This window comes from Motacilla alba, chromosome 4 (genome assembly GCF_015832195.1).
Source record: "Motacilla alba alba isolate MOTALB_02 chromosome 4, Motacilla_alba_V1.0_pri, whole genome shotgun sequence".
NCBI lineage: Eukaryota > Metazoa > Chordata > Aves > Passeriformes > Motacillidae > Motacilla > Motacilla alba.
In genome coordinates this window covers 36,885,957-36,905,344 of record NC_052019.1, presented here as the reverse complement: position 1 = coordinate 36,905,344, position 19,388 = coordinate 36,885,957, and positions in this window count along the sequence as shown.

The window sequence follows — 19,388 nt, the reverse complement described above, 5'->3', positions numbered from 1 at the left end:
AGATGGAGATATAGGCTGAGAACCATGGAGTGTTGAAAGAAGAATTTTGCTTGGAGTAGATGAAGCCCTTAACTATAACCACGTAAAAAGTGTTCAATTTGTTAAATTATCTTTGTGCTTTGGTGGTAGATATTGTCAGAAGTCCAGTAGAAACTGCAATAAGCAATCGTCTTCAAGTCATAAAACATATATGGAATTTTCAGATTTCAAAATTATTTAACTGTTTTCTGAGGGATGTTTTGCAGCGATGAAAGCATGCATATTTGTCCAAATTTTCAGCTCAGTAATTGTACACTGCATGGGTTTTTTGTTTGTTTTTGTTAGTCCTGCTAGTCATTGCATGCAGGACTTTCCTTGGCATTGTTTTCCTCTGACAACCATGAATTAACAAGCAAGAATGGGCAAGCACATCTGATCTTCAGGCAGATAATCAGTCCTACTGTGAAACAGCTGGACATCCTAGGTGTTACTCAGTAGGCTACAGTGTACCTCTGGGTACAGCTAAATTACACTGTGATTGGCAATTGTCATGAGAAATGAAATGTCCCTCTGACACAGTACATTTGGAACTAAATAATGTGATCTGGACAGCAACTATGCATATTTTGGGTGGTGCCTTCTGAGACAAAATTGTTTTGAAGGCTCTAAGTTCAATCATTTCGGTTTGTGCATTGGAAATGTTCCTCTCAATGTTGCTGTCTTCCCTGGTTCACACAGCTGTCAAAAGGCAGAAGAAACTGGGTAGTTTCTTAATGCCACTTTTGAGGTTGCTGTGTGTTGTGTACATATAGACACCTCTACACGCTTTTTATCAGTGAATTCTTGCATGAATTTTCAATACCATGGCACCAGAGTGCATGTCAGCACAGTCATGTGTGCCTGTCCTTATCTCCAAGCACTTTCCTCCTTGGCTGTATACTATATTTTCTTACCTCTGCTGTGATACAGAAACTTCCAAGACTACTATTTTTGGTGATGTGTTGTCAGCTACAACTGCAGGACCAAAGAACTACCAAATGAGAAAAGTTCTTGAGGCAGTTCACAGATTGTAATTACTAAAAATAAAATGAGTCATGCAGGTTTCTCATTTTTCACCTTGAGTATTGATGTACCCAGGATCATTTTTCCCTGAATAGATTGAAGAAAAGGAATGATTAGTCTGATTTCTGGACAGGATACACAGAAGTTGCATTCTCCCTGGTGTGTCCTTGGTAATATAACTTACAAAAATGTCCAATATTAACTTCAGAATAACCAAGGATGGAAAATCAATGGTTTGTTTAGGAAACCATCCTAAAATTCTTTGCTCTAAAAATATCTGGATTAGTTTGTCTAATAGTAATTCTTTCTTCTATAGTGTTGTAGAGTCCACTGTCCAAATTTTCCATCCACTTTTTATATACCTTTTTTAACTAGCTTTTTGATTCTTCTTCTTGTATATCTTCCTAATATGTTGTGAGATTTGCAGGGGTCCCAGGATTGTGGGAACCCAGGGCTCTTCTCTGGGTGCCCTGGATGGCCAGAGCTGTTGGCAGGGGGCTCTGAGACCCTGGCATGCAGCCAAAGACACACGTGGGGTTTTGATCTTAGCCCGTGGAGCAAGTTACCAACTCTGTATGAAGAACTACAAGCCACACACACAAAAGTTTAGATAGCATGGTAGAGGTAGTCACAAAGTGAAAGGAAGGATTTTTGAGTGCTGTACAGGGGGGTTTTAAGCCTTGTATGCAGGGGTCCAAGTTTTGTACATGGGGGTCAGGGGTTCTAAGATGGAGGGACTTGGGTGTGCCCTGTCCTCTTCCTTTCTCCTTCCTAGCCTCCATGTCTTTGGTGATGTTGGCACTCACAGATTGGTTTAGAGTAGAAAGTCACCATTCAATATAGATAGTAGGCATTGGGGAAAAAGTATAAACATGTAACACGTAATGTATGATATAAAAGATGGCACCAGCCCCTGGGAGGGCAGAGTGCCTTTGTCTGACCTGCTGAACGGGCCACAGCAGTTCAGGAGAAGAATCTTTTAGATAACCAACAATAAACAACCTTGAGAATGGACAATAGAAGACTACCGAGTCTTTCTTTGAAGGCATGGGTTGGAGCAGAGACTTTTCCATCTTTCGGGGTCACCCCAATCCGGGGCTGGAAACCCCACACAGGATGAGGGAAGAGATGAGAATCTTGACTCCATGTTTCAGAAGGCTAATTTATTATATTATGATATATATTATAATAAAAATGCTATATTGAAACTATACTAAAAGTATAGGGAGAAAGGAATCATCAGAAGGCGAGACAGGAATAGAATGGAATGAATAACAAAGGCTTGTGACTGACCAGAGTCTGACCCAGCCGCATCCTTGATTGGTTATTAAGTAGAAACACCTCACATGGACCAATCACAGATGCACCTGTTGCATTCCACAGCAACAGATGGTTATTGTTTGCATTTCTTTCCTGAGGCTCCTCAGCTTCTCCGAAGAAAATCCTGGCAAAAGGATTTTTCATAAAATATGTCTGTGATACTAACGTTCTGTAATGTCTGCTTTCTGGTAGTAGAATTTATCCTTGTGGATCACTCATGAACAGTTTCTTATGAATTTTAATACTGCGAGCTGCATTATTCTGGTACTGATTACACTGATAGTGTTGCCTCACAACTCTGATTTGATTCCCCTGGTTGTGCACAGACAGACTGCAGTAATCTTCTTTGCACCACAAAGACAGGTCAAGTCTTTTTCTCATTGTCTGATGAAGATGTTGGTGTCTCCTTTACATCTGGTATGCTTGATTTTATTTTTAAGAAAGTATACAGCTATAACCACACAGTCATTCATGTGCTTGAACATCTGCAGTATCTGGGCATTAGCTTTGCTTCTCTCTTTTCTGAAGAATAAAGATTTGTAGTATGAGAAATACCATCCTTTTCCCATTCTGCTCTCTCTTTAAGTTTGGGTTTAGTTTCTAGCTTTATTCTCTTCCACTTTTAGCAATAAATCCCTTCTCCGTGATTCTCCTTGACCCTCAGCATTTTTCATTTATGGTCTTTCTAGTCTCTCCTTGACTAATCATCTTGTATTTTTTAATAGCCTGGAGAACTTTAACCAAAATGCCATTTTTAATCTAATTTTCTGTTTCCAGCATGCATTTTAGTAATCCTCTTTTCTTATACTACTTGCAATTAATGTATCCCATTAAATGTCCCAGACTATCAATGTGTCATTTGCTCAAAGGATTAATGTTGAAAAATGTATTAGCACTAATACATAGTAAATGAGAGGGATTCCTCTTATGCCTCTGACTTCAGCATGCTCACTGGAAACAAGAATGCTGCTTTACCTGGAATCCTAACTCAAATGAGCATAAAATACAAACAAGGACTGCTTCTTAAGAGATGGATTCTCCACAACATTAGTTAAAACCTGTTTCCAGCAGTTGGCAATATTTCCTTGCACTCTTTTGAGAATCTCTTGTAGTTGTTAGCTGTGTGCTTTGTGATGACAGTCTTTGCCAAATAAGCCTGCAGAAGTAAAGGTTAAATAATTATTGAAATAGTGCCCTGAAGTAGCTTTATAGCTACAGTTTTGAGAGAAAAGAAGAGCACAAAAATAGATTTCTGGTGGTTTTGGACCTCTTCAGTTCTGACTAGGCTCTGACAGGTGTAAAACAAAACTTCAGATGGATTATGCTCTGTTGCCTTGGAAGAATGCTTTCTTGTGGAGAGGTCAGGTACCAATGTTCCTCCTGGTTCATGCAGGTTTGAGTCAATTCTGTACCTTGTTAGCAGCTATATTACAAGATGTCAGAGTAATTTCTATTTCTTGGCCTAGACTGCAAATATATGTATAAACACACAAGTTCTTAAATGTCTTCTGTAGATCCAACAGGTATTTTGGATACCAGTAGAAAACAATAAATTGGCTTGATCTGTACTTGGGAGTATTTTACTTGTGGCCATTGCTGTTTTGCCAAACTACAGGGAGGGCATGCTATTTGTGAAATTGCTGTTTATATGCTGGGCCAGCATGTAAATCAATCTTGACGGAAATGTCGGGTTTTTCACTACTCAGTTTTTTTTTATTTATGTTGCAGGAAGATCTCAAAATGAATATATTCTTTGTTAAACCTTGGTATTGACGCAATAAGCGTCTTCTGTAACGGGAGCAGGCCCTACTCCTGATATTGGCCTGAACTTTGCCAGACTTTAAGCAGCATTTGACTGTCAGCGTTTGGACTCTCTTGATCAGTACACCCGTGCCACTTTGGTTTCATAATCTGTTGATCTTACAGTTGCTTATTAATAAAATTAAATTTATCTGCATAAATTCTATTAACATTCTGCTAGTTATTGTACTTATAGATTTTAGAAAGATAAGCTTCCTAATTAAAATACAGACTTTATTTGTCAAGTATTTGTTTCATAACTGCATACCATGGCAAGGAGGATCCACAGGCTACTCCTTGGGAAGAAGATGGCTCAGAGGGGAATATCATCAAAGTGTATAAATACCTGATGGGAGTAAATAAAGAAAATGCTATCAGGCTCCCCTTAGTTTGTCCCCTGGACAGTTTTGTCCAGTGAGAGGTAAAAGGACAATGAGCATTGACTGAAATACTTTCAATAATGAAAAGTTTCATAAGAAAAACTCTCTTTTTTAACTATGAAGGTGATCAAACATTGGAACAAGTTGCCCAGCTGGTGTAGTCTCCATCCTTGGAGATATTCAAAACAGGACTGTACACAGTCCTGAGCAGCATATTGTGGCTGACCCTGATGTAAGCAGGCAGTCTTTAAGCAGATGTGAGTAGATGATCTCCAGCTACCCCTTCCAAGCTTGTTTTTAGGATGTGAGGAGGACATTTGGATTGGATTTTATAACTGATGAAACCTTAAAATTAATAAGTAGATTAGAAAGCCTTAACAGAAAAAATGAGAGTTAGGCTCCTGATTTTGTGATAACTGAGGTCATTTTGTGATGTCTGAGGGTCCTGGTGCATAAGGAAGATTTTGTCTGTTGTTTCTGTTGCCTGCATGATCTCATTTATGTTGGAAATAGGAAATAGCAGCTTCCTTTTGTCACATGCGTCTGACCGTAAGAGTTTTAACATCAATCCTCAAAAACTGACCTAAATCCATTGGTCATAAATGGTCTATTCAATGTCTTGAAAAAGAATAAGTTGCTAACAGTTGATGGTATGGTGAATGTCAGGCAGTTGATAACCTGTAACATTTTGAAGACAGTCAAAATTGTGACCAAAAAGAGTTCAGTCAGGGTCTGAAATGAGTTTTTTGCCTTATAATTTTATTCTTACATATGAGGATTAAGGGTGGGCAGATAGAAAGTTTCAACTGTATGACCCACCATTAGAGATGATCTAATCCTTCAAGCCAGTTAAGTCAGCATGATTATTAGACCTGGATGGCAAATGAAAATACAAAAATTAGGTAGTAAATCAGAAAAGTTAGTTTGATTGTTTAAAATAGTTATTGAAGTTATTAATTGATGGTTGGCTCTCTTCCCAGATCGTATTGTTGAAAAAATTGTCATTTCTTTCTCTATTATGCAGAAGAAAGATGATGTACTATCCCCATAACTAAATTAAAAAGTACCTGCATTGAGGAAGGAATTCAGAGGAAGATTGAAGGATACTCATTCTTCCAGACTTCATACATGTCTTATGTTTGCAGGCTTTCACAGATGTTTGGTTTCAGCAGTGTTTTGGCTGCAGAAGTACTTTGCAGAGAGTGATAGCATGGGAATAATTTTTTTCCATTTCTGAGATTCAAAACTGTCAGTTTTCTGTCAGCTATCAAGGCTTGACAATTTGTCTTGTTTGCAAATGTTTATTACACAATTCTAAAATAAAATTGAAATGGTTAAGAGCCTTGCTCTTTGGTGAATACCATGATGTATAATTTTTGGGAGCAGATTTGCAGATTTCTACCTGTCTGGATTTCATGGACAAGTACCACTTTCCATGGTAGTGGAAAGTCCAAATCTGACTTTTCTTATTATTCTTCAGGCAAAGTAGTTGTTTTCAAGTTGTTCCAACCACCAGTCTTGAAATTAACTGAAGTGTGCAGCTATGGCATCTGCATCTTCTTTAGAACCAGAATGTGACACATTGCAGAATTGCAGAACAGTCTGGATAATATTGTTGAATGTTTTTGTACATGAGTGATTAATTTTGTCAGTATTTCAACTTGTTATATTAAATAGAAGTATTTAATGTGTTAATTTCTCATCTTGAAAAATGACCTGTTGTATGTATGGACCCACATTCCTTAATAAGAAAATAGTTTTGAGCCAATCTTAATGTGCATCTTGGTACAGATCCTACTGTTACTGCTAATTATCTGATACAAATATAGTGCTAAATTTATGATGCAAGCTGTTAACTGGGTGCTGGGGCAATGTCATTTCACATAGTTCAGTTAGTGTTTTGTTGACATTAGGAAGTAACTGAAACAATTTGGAGGTTACTCTTAATGGTCTGTTATTGTCTAGTCTTAACTCACTGCTTGAATATGATTTGATATAATTTTCTGAAACCATACAGTATCCTTAAGTCACTGTGATTGTTCTTGCAGTTGTTGCTTTTGATTGTTACTGCTACTATTAATTTGGTTAATTGGGCTTTGATTTTTTTTCCCTTAGAAATGTGAAACAACATTCTTTTCATTTTGGACCTCGGTTGTTTTTTATAATTTTTCCCTGCTCTCATTCAACTGGTTTTTGTAAAGTCTGTTTTGACTGTAGACCTTTATGACTTGCAGAGGGCCTAAATTCAACGTGTTTTGGCTTTTAAAAAATACTGATTGGGATTTTTGGCCTGTTGCTTTCTTTGCAGAGCCCTGAGACTGTTGCTTGTACATCGCTGCTACGTATAAGCTCCCAGGACCCTGCTGTCACATTCTGACTATTTCCACAATACTGGTTTTGGCTCTTTTTCTCTCTGCAGATGTAGTCAGGGTTTGGATCTTGCAATGGAACTTCTACTTTTTCTGTGGTAATTGAAAGCCAGCACATCTTATCCCATTCACTAAATTGCAAAGCTGTTTCAAAGACCTTGCAGGACTTAAAAGTACCTGCAATCATTATTCTTCAGTGACAAATTAGAGTTCTTACTGACATATTTTCAAATGCGTCTGGCAGTCAACCCAGGGGAGACTTCAGTCAGTGGCTTTCCTTTGAACAAGGTTCTCTCATGATTGATTTGAACACATCAGGGAAAAAAGAAAAAAGGGAATTGTCTAATTTTTTTCCTGAGTGCAAGTGAATTAACAAAAAGAGTGATTATTTAGGAAAAAATGGTGAAATGCATGTACTTAACTCCAAAATATAATCCTGGAAACCTAAAACTTGGTTACTGATTAACCCTGAAAGTACAAAGTCTGAATAGGAACTTCATCAATAATTTCACGTCTTTTTTATTTGTGAGAAAGCACATATTACACACAGCTTTACTTTCTCAGTATATCTCAAAAAGACTGCAAAAATTTAATGCAAATCAAAGCTTCTATTACTTACAGTCCTTATCAACCTGTGGTTGCTATTTCTTTGTTTTAACTATCAGCTGCTTATCTTCAAGATTCTGATTATGCTTTTAGGTTTATGAAATACATGAAGAGGCATAAGTTGTGATCATATAGCTGCAAAATTAAGGAAAAATTAGTTCATGAAGAATGAATTAACTCATTTTACATTTTAACAAACAAAAGCAATACTGCTCCCATGTATTTCAGCTATATAAACCTTATGCAGGCTTGTTCACATAAAAGATTTAGTGAGGTCTCTCAGTTCCAGCAAAGCTCCCAGCCTAGCAAGAAGAGTGCTCTGCTGGGGAATAGTAGTATGGTTTTTAACAGAAATGACGTTTTGATCTCAGTAAAGAAAAGAAAGGAGCTGCCCTTATTTTTAGAATGACATGATAACCTTTTGCTTAATCCCTGAAAAAAGTATGGAAGATGGAAGCAAGTATGAGTTTGGGGACGCTGAGTGGAGGCAGGAACTGGGTTGTAACACCAAACCAGGATAAATAAGAGAATAAAGGTGGTATAACCTTTTTTATTTTTTCTTTTAGTTAATGCTTTTTTTTTTTTTACTGACTATTTGGATTCCATTTTAGGGTCCCTGTTTGTGTAAACTGTCTAGGAAGCCTGAATGTCTGCCATAAGATTTTTAGAGTGCTTAACGTTTACATAGAAATGCTACAAAAATTCGTCTTCATGGTTCTAATTGATTTCTGGACCTTGCTGCAAAGGTTTCTATAGTAAAAACACTCATTTCACTGCCATGCTGCCTTTTCTTAATTGAGATCAGGAAATCAAGTGCTTCCAGAAAGTGGGATGCTGCAAGCCTATATTAAATTTGTCATTTATTTCTAGTGTTATGTTAAAAGCTTGTATTGACCTTCTGTACAAGAACTGATACTTAAATGGAAAACTAAACAGTTAATGGCATTACTAGATTATCTAATATGGTAAGATAATGGTTTGTATTATCTGCAGTCTTGATTACAGGAAAAGTTCTATCATTTTGTATCTATTTACGATAAGAAGCAAACTCCATTTTCTTCTCCTCCATTTTTTTCTGCTAAGTGAGAGGTGATTTTTTTTTTCCAAAACTTTTTGATTGTCCTTTCTCTACCAGTCAACATTGATCAGAATTATTTTATGGTAAACCTTGTATCAGCAGTTTTAAATGTGGTTTATATCCTTTGGTGTTTCTTCCTTAATACATGCAGTGGCAGAGAGAAGATACTTGATAGAGAATTTAGAATTTCAGGCAAAGTTAGAACAGTACTTATCAGAATTTTATTTGAAGGTATTAATCTAAACCAGAGGATTTGTGTGGCATTGGCCTAGTAAGTTTGAGTCAAAATCAATATTGCACCCACATCTCCTCAGTGTGAGTCTGTTACCTTTACTGCAATGTTTTCTCTTCTCTTACTTAGAATACATGTGTGTACGCCTGCAAGTGTGTACAGACACGCACACACACACACGTGTACAGACATGTTTGCATTTGAACCACAATACAATTACCAAGACATTGGATCATAAAGGCAAAAAATAATTTGTGTAAGTATATAGTTTTTGAGCATGAGACTAATGTGGAGAAAACAGATGCAGCAGAGCCTTACTGCTTAGGCTCACTGTTTCATGACTCCTGTGGAAAAACTGCACATCTGCTTAGCTGTTGTAGCTATACAAAAGCACAGCCACTGTTTGCGTAGCACAGAACATTTTTTGAATTGTGAAAAGGATGAGAATCAGAAGACATGTAACTTCTGAGGCCACAGTTCATAAGTGACAGCTATTACATCTAGCTTGTTTTGGTCTTAAATTTCTGTTTTCAAAAATCAAAAAACTATGATTTTTCGTTGATTTGTAACACTTTTTTTTCCCCATGCTGTTCATTTACCTGAGCTCTTCTCTCAGCTCTCTTAGATAAATGTTCTGCTATAAATTGCTGTTTATTTTTTTAAATAGGCATAAATAAACAAATCTATTCATTAAGTATTTTTATACCAAAATAATCTATTAAAAAGTCTACATTTATTACCAATGGGCTTTTAGCTTATTAGTTTTTTCAGAACAGGTTATTGTCAGAGAAACCAAGCAATAACACATAAAAATGTTTATAGGATTATGTATAATGCTTAGAATGTGACAGTGTGCTACTTACATTCCTGTACAAGTTAAGAACTATAAGCAAGTCTTTAAATTCTTCATCTCCAGGCTGGTGGTAGGCATAAATTCTTTCAGATTTTGGTAAATGTAGTTTGATCTCTGTGACAAATGTGGTCTAAATAGTTGTCAAGAGGGTTGAGAAGTTTCCATGTCCTATGTCCTACTGCATTGTCACTGTAGACAGAACCTTCTCTACTGTCAGTTACTGAATATTTTGCGAAGCTTTCCTGTATGTTTTGTTACCTTCTAGAAGCCACATTTAAAAAATCAGATTCTTTTTTTTTCTAGCCCCTTTATTAGTGATCTAACCAAGCTGCAGGATTATGCAATCTCCATGAATATTTTCTACTATGTCTGTCCCATGTTCAAATCAAAAGTTGACTGTGTGGATATGTCAGTTGTTTGCCCCAGGAGTAAGAGATCTGGAGGAGCAATAGCAGCCATTCTGCTGGATGTAGGGAAAGTGAACCAAATGTAGACCTTTCTACCTTTACTCCTTCTTTTCCATTTTATGTTGGTGAGACAGAGTGTGATAGGTTTCAGAACAGAAGCAACATATGTGAACTTTTTGCTCAAGACTGTGGCATCCACAACCATACCCTCAAGTGGTTTGATGCGAGCTGGATGGAGGGGGAAAAGAAGAAATGCTAGGAAGATGTGGCTGCTCTCCCCTTTACAAGGGAACCCAAATTCTCCTAATATTTCACAATTACCATGGACTTTATTTACAGCAGTTACCAAAGTCTTTAGAAATCTGAATCTTGGCTATTTTCTTATACTATTTCAGATGAGATCAGGCATTGGTGTTAATGTTTGTAAACAATCATGTTGGCAAAATACAAAAGCCCCACCTTGATTCCATGAACGGAGCGCATTTGAATAAAGATCATCTAGTCTTGCAGTCTAGTTATAGCATGAAAGTCTTAGTATCTGTGCAGCATTAAAAATGCTATTTTTCAGATATCAAAGTAAAGCTTGAGGCTAAAAGACCTCTGGCTTATTTCCAGTTTGCATCCATATGCCTTCCTGACTCTTACAATAAGCAACACTGTATTCCTCCATCCCTGTGGCTCTCTTGTAATTTATTTACCTGGGGAAGATCTGCTTTTAGATGCAGCATCTGATTTTCAATGATTTCCTGCTCTTAGCCAGCTGAATTGACTGAACTAGAAAGAGGTCAAGTCTGTTGCCTGAGGTCACACATTGAATGAATGCCTGAGCTTGGATTTCTAGTGAGATCTGGAGTATTCCCTCTTGTTTCTTTGCTACTTACAGCAAATGCTTATTTTAAAATGTCAGGTGTATTTGGGAATAATCAATCTGTATTATATACAGAAGGAAATTATAATGCTTAACTTGGTATTTGCCTAGTACATACATAGTTCTTGCAAATGTTATCTGTCAAAGCAGGTAGAAAGCAGGAAAATGGTAGAGTATTTTACAGTTACAAAATTTAAACATGTATAAAGCAATAAAAAATACTGTTAAGTGGTGAATGAGGAGACACTTTTTAAAACTCAGATGATTATTTATGTTAATGGGAAATTTAGCACAATGCTATTTCTTATAACGTTATCCAAGTGAGAAGAAAATGTGTTCTTTATTCTTGTTCTCAATAATAAATTATACTGTGTGTGTCTCTATAGGATCTGAATTAGAGGACCATGCACCTCTGTGAAGCATTTTCCTGGTATTCTGCTTGAAGAATCCATTAAAAAAAATAATAGTCATGTAAGTTATATATTAGTAGTTGCAGAAATTAAGTCTCTACTTCACTGCATTGCAAAACTTTAGTTGTGATTAAGGATATGGAAAAATGAGATTATCTCTGTAGTTAACAGACATGAACATTTTTATCATAGATTAAATATTTGTAAAGATATTTTTCTGTTTCTTCTGTATGCAAAGACCTTGAATGTGTATATCTACAGAGGTGTTTTATTCAGTTTGGAAAAAGAAAAAAACCATTGGTACCATCAACAGGACTCCTAATGTCTCAAATCAAGTTAATCTAAAATAGTCTCTCCAACTAAGAACTGTGATAATTCTGACTGTTTTGAATTTTTCCATTAAAAAGTACTGCCACAGTCCTGTGCAATTATAACTGCAGCTTCTAGATGGAAACAGGTCACCTGAAAAAGGACTCCCTTTTCTGGCTATTGTGAAGCTGGATAGTCATAAAGCACCTAGGAGAGTGGTTGAAATGCCAATCCAGTCTAAATGGAGTAGTAATAATTATGCTCCCAGCTCCTGAAATGAGCTTCACAGTCGGTCAGCAACAGCACTTAACCAGAATAGTTTAAACAGCTCCTGGGAATGTTAAGAAGTCCTCTCCGTCATGCAGAGGCTGAAAGAGGAAAGAAGCTGGGTCAGTCAGGCAGAGAGACACAGTTCAATGAAAAATAGCAGAAAGAGAAAGCGTTGACAGGAATTATTCTGACCCATGACACTTTTTTATTTCCTTTACTTTCTGGAGGTAATGAAAGGGACCCCTAGAAGGAATGTATGAGAAGTTTTATCTCCTCTTTTTGGCTGTAGAAACAGTCTCATATTAGGAGTTCTATAAATCCAGAAATAGGCTGGAATGATTTAGGAAAGGCTGTATATGGGTGAAATCAGGAGGGGCTTTTTTTTAAGAACTCACGGTCTTGTTCCTGGAGTCTGGCAAGAAAACAAAATTGTTTCTGTAGGAGGCTCCCTGTTTTCTCCACAGAATGTCCCTGGGAAGGATAAGTGAGCTGTCCTTTATTGTAGTGTCACAGGAGCATGTAAGGAGGAAGCAAGGAAGAGATCCTGAAAGGATATGAAATCCAGCAAAGCAAGGACAGGAAAAGCCAAGGCAGGGGCCTGGAGTTAATGCAAGAGGATCTGTGCAGTCTGTGGGACAGAAAATATGACTGTTTCTCTGAGCTGGCATTTGGAACAAAAAAGCACTGAATTTGAAGGCTGTTCTGGCCATCTCTTACTTGATCCAATTATGCATGAGGAGGAAAGCAGGGAGGTTTTCCTGCTGCACGCAGTGAGCCCGCAGCCAGATTAACTTTTTATAGAGGCTCTGCTAAAGGACTGTAGCATGAAATAAGCTCCTGCAGTCAGTAGTTAGCTCCCTTGCATAGATTTAAAATACAGAAAAAAATGAGTTTGAAAAAGTTAATGGCCAAAGTATTGATAGAATAGTTAAACTAGTTAGGAATAGACTTCTAATATTTTGTATTATAGAGGGAAAACCTTTATTTTTTTCCTTGGTCTCAGTGTTGTTTATAAAACGTGGAGTATTTTTATTTGGCACATCAAGAATGTATGGAAATTTTTCACTTTATTGCAAATAGGTTTTGTTGTTATCACTGTACTGAAAATGCTTAAATTTATAGGAGAGCATTAAGTGAATAAGAGGGCTAGTGCTTAAGCAGAAAATATTCAACTTGGCAGATCTAAAGTACTATTAGGTCATTCATGAGAGGAATAAGTCTTTTCCCTGAATCTTCATTTAGACACAACTTGGAAATATTTGCATTCTCTATATATCATCATGTTTCAACTCTGCTATCCAGCAAAGGCAGGAGATGCTTAGTTCCACCTCTTGTGTGGATAAAGCTGGAAGTGACATAGACACAATAAAAAGCAAGGAGCAGAAGAAATAAGTGATTAGTGCTTATTTAAAATGCAAGTCAAGTTACAAAAAGAGGCATTATTCAGATACTTCAAACATGTTTTGAAGCAGATGTTTTAAGTGTATTTGATTGTTGCATTGTTTTAAAGTTGCAATTATTAACTGATTACAAAATATTTTCTGCTTATATACTGGCAAAACTAACAAATAATCTATAAAGTGCTATTGACTTCAACTATGCCTATACTTGGACCTTTTTAAAAATTAAACTTTCAGCAAATACAGCATATAAATTCAAATACATTTTTTTTTCCTCTAGTCTTTATTGGCTTTTGGTTTTTTTTTTTGTAAAGCTCCTTTTGAGGGGGTATTTTGCAATTGCTGTTTTTTTAAGTTTCCTGCAAGTTTCAGACTTATTCAACAAGTTTTCTAAACAAGCTGACTTAGAAAGAAGTCTCTCACTTTGCTACCTCAAGTGCACAAAACTCTGCATGCTGTGTATATGCTCTGGAGGAACACCAGGAGTGGTTGGATAGAACCCCTGGGAGTGTGTGTGTGCTTTGAGTGATACTTGCATGGGAGCACCAAGCTCTTGCAGGGCAGTGATGTACTTCTGAAATGAAGTACAGAGGACAACAGTGCAGGCTGCAAAATGGACTTGAAAAATAGAAACAGATTTATTAGCTTTCTGCTATCATGGCTATAATGACTGCAAGTATCAATTAATTTTTGCTTATGTTGGTGAAAACTAGTTCTGTAAGTCAGAGCATAACTGAGCCCAAAGGAACTCCCCAGACCTGCTCTTTTTCTAGAGGCCTGATCTGTCCTGTAGTAGTCATAGCTCATCTGAAAATCTCTTACAATATTTGCTGTGAAGTATAAGTGCTCCTAGAAGTATCTAATACTTCTTTCGTGAAGTATTAGAAGTGCCAAAGGAAAACTGAAGTGCCAAAGGAAAACTTTCTTCTGAATTTTTCCTGCAGTACACTCACTGTTGCTGTGTAAATTTCCATCTGTTTGTTAACTGGCACATGGCACCATCTGAAACATGCCTTTTGTCATAAAATGCACAGCTATGGTTAAAAGCTCTGTGATGGAGGAGTAAAAATATTTCACTGTCCTGCATAACACTAAAAATTAGAAGATGTATGTATTTCCTTTCCATTGTCTGCTTTTTGAAACTTTATTCTTACCTCTTCATCCTCTCACTTTAGTGTGTAATTGAACTTCTTAGATGCAGCAGTGCATACCAAAGCCTTGTTCCTTCTCTCTCTCACACCCTGCTTTTGAGAGCTGATTTCATTGGTGTTTTTTTGCAGCACAGTTGATATTGTAATACTGTGCTTTGAATAGTCAAAAATTATTTTTTTCTTGAAGGTATTACAAGGCTAAACTTGTATTCCAGACTTTGTATGTATATCTGGCTTCAAAGAAGCAGGTTGGTATCTGAAATAATTAATTTATTTATCAATTACTAATTATTAATGTGGTTACAACAGATGGATTTAAGAACTGATTTTTTGTTACACACAGAGTTGAAGCAAAGTCTTTAAGAGAATTTAACCTTTAGGATCCCCATGATATCTGTCTGCAAGATGTGCATTCTTATTTTAGCTTCTAATTCTTTTAAATTTTGTGGTTTTTTTTCTCATTTATAAAACACTGTTTTGGAAACAGGTCCCCTTTACACAGGATAGCAGTATCAGAGAGTTACAGCATTGTGATTTATTTTTTTTTCCTAGTTACTTGAAACCACTCACCTAATTTAAATTTCCATCAATTCAAAATTTTCTCTTTCCCTTGAGCACACTTTTTCCATATTTTTCGTTCAAAGTACTATTAATAATTTCTGATTATTCAGCAGAAAACTGAAAATGTCTCATGAGCAACTCAGCCTGATTTAATTGGTTTTGGTGTGTGGCAAGCTAAATTCAGATCTCCATTTATCAAACCCCAATTCTCTCCTCCCCTCTAAAAGTGAGCGGTGCTCAGGTTAAAAAAAAAAATCAAGAGACAAAAAATCTGAGACTGTGCATAAAAGATTTTGTAATATTCACTGAGTCACTGCAGCACAGGAATTAAAGGAAAATTAGTGCTTGTATCTCTGTGCTCCCCCCCCAACTTCAGTGCTTCTCTAAGCCCCTCAACTCTCATTCTTGACAGCTTTTCAGGTTTTTCTGAATTAGTTTGAAGTAATTTTTTACTTTTTTTTTCTCCATTTTTTACTTATACTAGAACAAAGAAAAAAGGGTGGAGGAGTGCGTAAGACTATAAAATATTATTTTCTTGTGTATCAAAGACAACCAGTGTATTCAGAGGGTCAAAGTTCCTCTTTTTCCTGAAGAAGTTCAATTCCTAGACCCCTTGGGGAACATGCGGTTGAGTAAAACCATCACCTTAAAACCTTTGTTTTCTGTTTAAATTTGACAGGCTTTCCCCCTGTTACTTTCCAATATCCGCTCTCCTTCTTCCAACCCCTCTAAATTCTAGCTGATGAGCTTTTCTTATGGTAGACTTCTCAAACTTCAGGACAGGCCAATCATTTCATTTCAATTTATTTACATGCTTAAATAAAGGTCTGGCATACGTGTTTGTCCTGATCTTGGCTGTATGTCAATTGCCTAATTGGTCACAGTTGCAGAACTTGGACATTTTTAGTCCAATTCTATGCTGTTACCCACAAGCTGATGGGTCTCTTGGTTTATTTTTCTCAAAGTGGATAGAAGAGGGAAAAGGCCCTCAGATCAAAGGCTAAGAGAATTAGGATTGTCCAGCCTGGAGAAGAGAAGGCTGTGGGATGACCTAATTATGGCCTTCTAGTATCTGAAGGAGTGTGCAAGAAAGAGGGAAGCAGACTATTTAGGGCAGTGACAGGATACGGTGGAATGGCTTCAAACTAAATGGGTTAAATTTAGATTTGGTGTTAGGAAGAGGTTCTTTACTATGAGGGTGGTGAGGCACTGGAACAGGTTGCCCAGAGAAGCTGTGGCTGCCCCATCTCTGCAAGTGTTCAAGGTCAAGTTGGATGGGGCTCTGAGCAACATGGTCTAGTGGAAGGTGTCCCTGCCCACAGCAGGAGATTGGAACTAAATGATCTTGAAAGTTTCCTTCCAACCCAGGCCATTCTGTCATGCTGTAATGAAGTAATTCCTGTGTGGTCTTCTGAGTTGTATTCCTGCGTAGATAACCATTAAAATGGCTCAATAGTGTAGGAGAAAGGTAAAGTTTGGGTAAGCCTTTCAGTCATATGCAGTTATAGGAAGTATAGTGTCATCTGTTAAGGATGCTGATTGCCACCATGGCTTCACCAAAACATTTTCAATTTGTGATACAAATTTGTTTTGGGCGACTAAATATTTAGAAAGATCAAAAATGCTGACATGAAAAATGGAGAAGTCAAACTAACTGCTAACAGCTTGAGTCCAGGAGGAAGAAATAAATGAGAAACAATCTTTCTAGCAAAATCTCATGAGCAGAACCTCTGAAGTGGACTGGGGGAATATTTCCAGTTTCCACTTATATTCTTTATTCATAGACAGGACTGTGATGTATGTTTCTCTCTGAAAATTTCAGGCCCAGCTGTTGTTTATGTAGCAAAGTTTGATGGAAGGAAGGGAGAGGCACAGGAGCAGTGCTCCTGCACATTTAAACAATCTACCTTTTGAATAATGCTTAGATGTGGCAAAGACGCAGCAGGAAAAAATAAAATCCTTGCAATGCCTGTATGTACAATAAAAGGAAGACAGAAAATACAAAAATTATAGAAAATATTCCTGGTATAATTAGAGGCTGTAGTGAAGCTAAGCAAAAGGTGAATCAGCCCTGAGCTTGAAGATCAACACTGTGTTCAGATTTCTGTGAGGTTGTGGAAAATAACTGAAATGATTACTGGGGTAATATGTGGACCTGAAGGTAATTATTCAGAGCTTCAGCTCATTAATCCCATTTGTACAAAGATTATGGTATGGGAACGTTGTCTTGAACTGAGTTACATGAATCAAAGATTTGTCCCAGTAATTGGTGTTTTGGCTAAAGTCATAGGATGGAGGTGAGGGGGTGAGTGTAGCTGACTGGAACACTTCCCCATTCACACGCTGTGCTTGGTCTGTGCACCCAAGTTGGGTCTGCTCTGCAGATGCCATATGGGATGCTGTAGTCAGGCTCTTGAGTGGGACAGGTACATCCCTATCCAGTAAAATGTTGCTGAGATGCTCAGGGACCAACAGATTCCTAGGGACATCAAGAACAGGAGATTTGACTGAAGGTTAGAATTTCTGACTGTGATCTCTGTGCCTGGTACAAACAGTTTTCAGAGTAACTTGAGCATGCTGATGGGTAGAAATTGCTGTATCTAGGAATGCATTGTCAGCAGCTTTTAAAATGCCAACACCACCAAAATTGCACCTATTTGTCTTTTTAGGTACTTAAGCATGTTTTAGAAAACCATTGCATCACATATGTGTGCTTTGTAGAGCAGCTCTAAGTATTCCTGTATAGGTCAGAGACACTCTCAAAGAGGGCATCTTACAGAGCCCTAATTGTCACTTGAAAATCTAATTTGAGGATCTGTGGTAATGCTGGCTGGGGCTGGGGGAGGAGTTCAGAAAGAGGTAGTGTTAACTCATCAAGTTATTAGTCATAATTCCTAAGACAGTAAAATTACAAGTCCTAATTCTAAAGATAGTGAAAGAACAAAAAAGAAAACAACATTTAGGTCAATGTTGTGTTCACATCAGAGTAGAAAGTTTAATTAACTGAGTGTTTTATGTCATTTGCAAACATCATCATACAGACTCTGCTCAGTTGTACATCTGTTTTGTCAGAGCCAAGGGAATACTCAGGGCTCAGCTGATCTCCACCTCTGGAGTGTTCCTATGCAGTAATTTTCTGTCTTACTTTTATTAATAATAAAGACAATAATTAATGAGTTCTTTCATCTTAAATCCTTTGATTTGCAGGCTAAGACATCCTGACTGACATCTCTAGCCTCTGCCTACCTGCTCCCTTTCAGAACAAGGAGGAGGAGAGGCACTTGCCTCTGTCTGAGGCAGAGTGTAGGAGAGAGACTGAATTGCCAAGGGTCTGTTCTCTGCTCTGCTGCTGCCTCCTGCTTTCGGGTACTTGATCTCCAAAGGAGTCCCAGTCCGCAGCCCCATTTGGATCTATAAAGAATAGATCTATAAAGCTTTAAAAAAAGTTCAGTTATGTAGGGAGAGCCAGTCCTTGATGCCTACAGGCTAGATATTGACTTTAAATACAGCCCCAGGCAAGTGAAACACTGCTCATAAATAGCTTCAGGACCTCAAAGCACACCTGCACAACACAATCCTTCTCCTGAAGGGCAGTACCTCAGTGTTTCCCTACACCAGTGATATACTACTGCTTTCTGTTGCTTTGTTTGCAGCTATATTGCTCCTTTCAGTGATGGTGATATCTGTTCCATGCCCATCAATTCTTAAGTTACAGAACAAAGTAGTGCATGCAATGTCCTGCTGATCCTGGGCTATTTCATTAGCGCTTGTGCACACCAGCTGTGCACAGCTGCAGTGCTAGAGTTCAGAGTTTACAGTAAAATTCTTTATAAAAAGAATACAGACAATAAGAGCAGAAAGAGCTGGGTTTGTTTAAAGCATCTTGAAGAAGTTTGCCCTCTCAGTAGCACCCACACCTTGGCTTTGTCTATGACCAGATGCTTGCACTGATACTGAATTAAGAGTATTAATTTTCTTACTGCAGGCAAGGTCATAGTGATCAAGTGACTTAAATAGGTTTGTGGTCCGGGGTACACTGACTCCTCACGCCTAATTTTTATTCTAGGCAATTTCTTCAAGGCATCAAATACTCAAGAAAAATCAATAGTATAACTCTCACTGTAGATGATTTGATATTTTTAGGAATATACATGAATTCTTTAGGTGCATTTTAAGAAATTTGCTCAAAAAGTGACTCACTCCTCAATTCACAATTATTGATGTAGCTGTGGTTGAGGATAACATTTTACTTTTAGGACCTAATAAAAATTTTAAGGAGTGGAAGGACTAGTAAAAAATGTGGAGATACTCTCAATGCAAAGTCTTCTCTGGG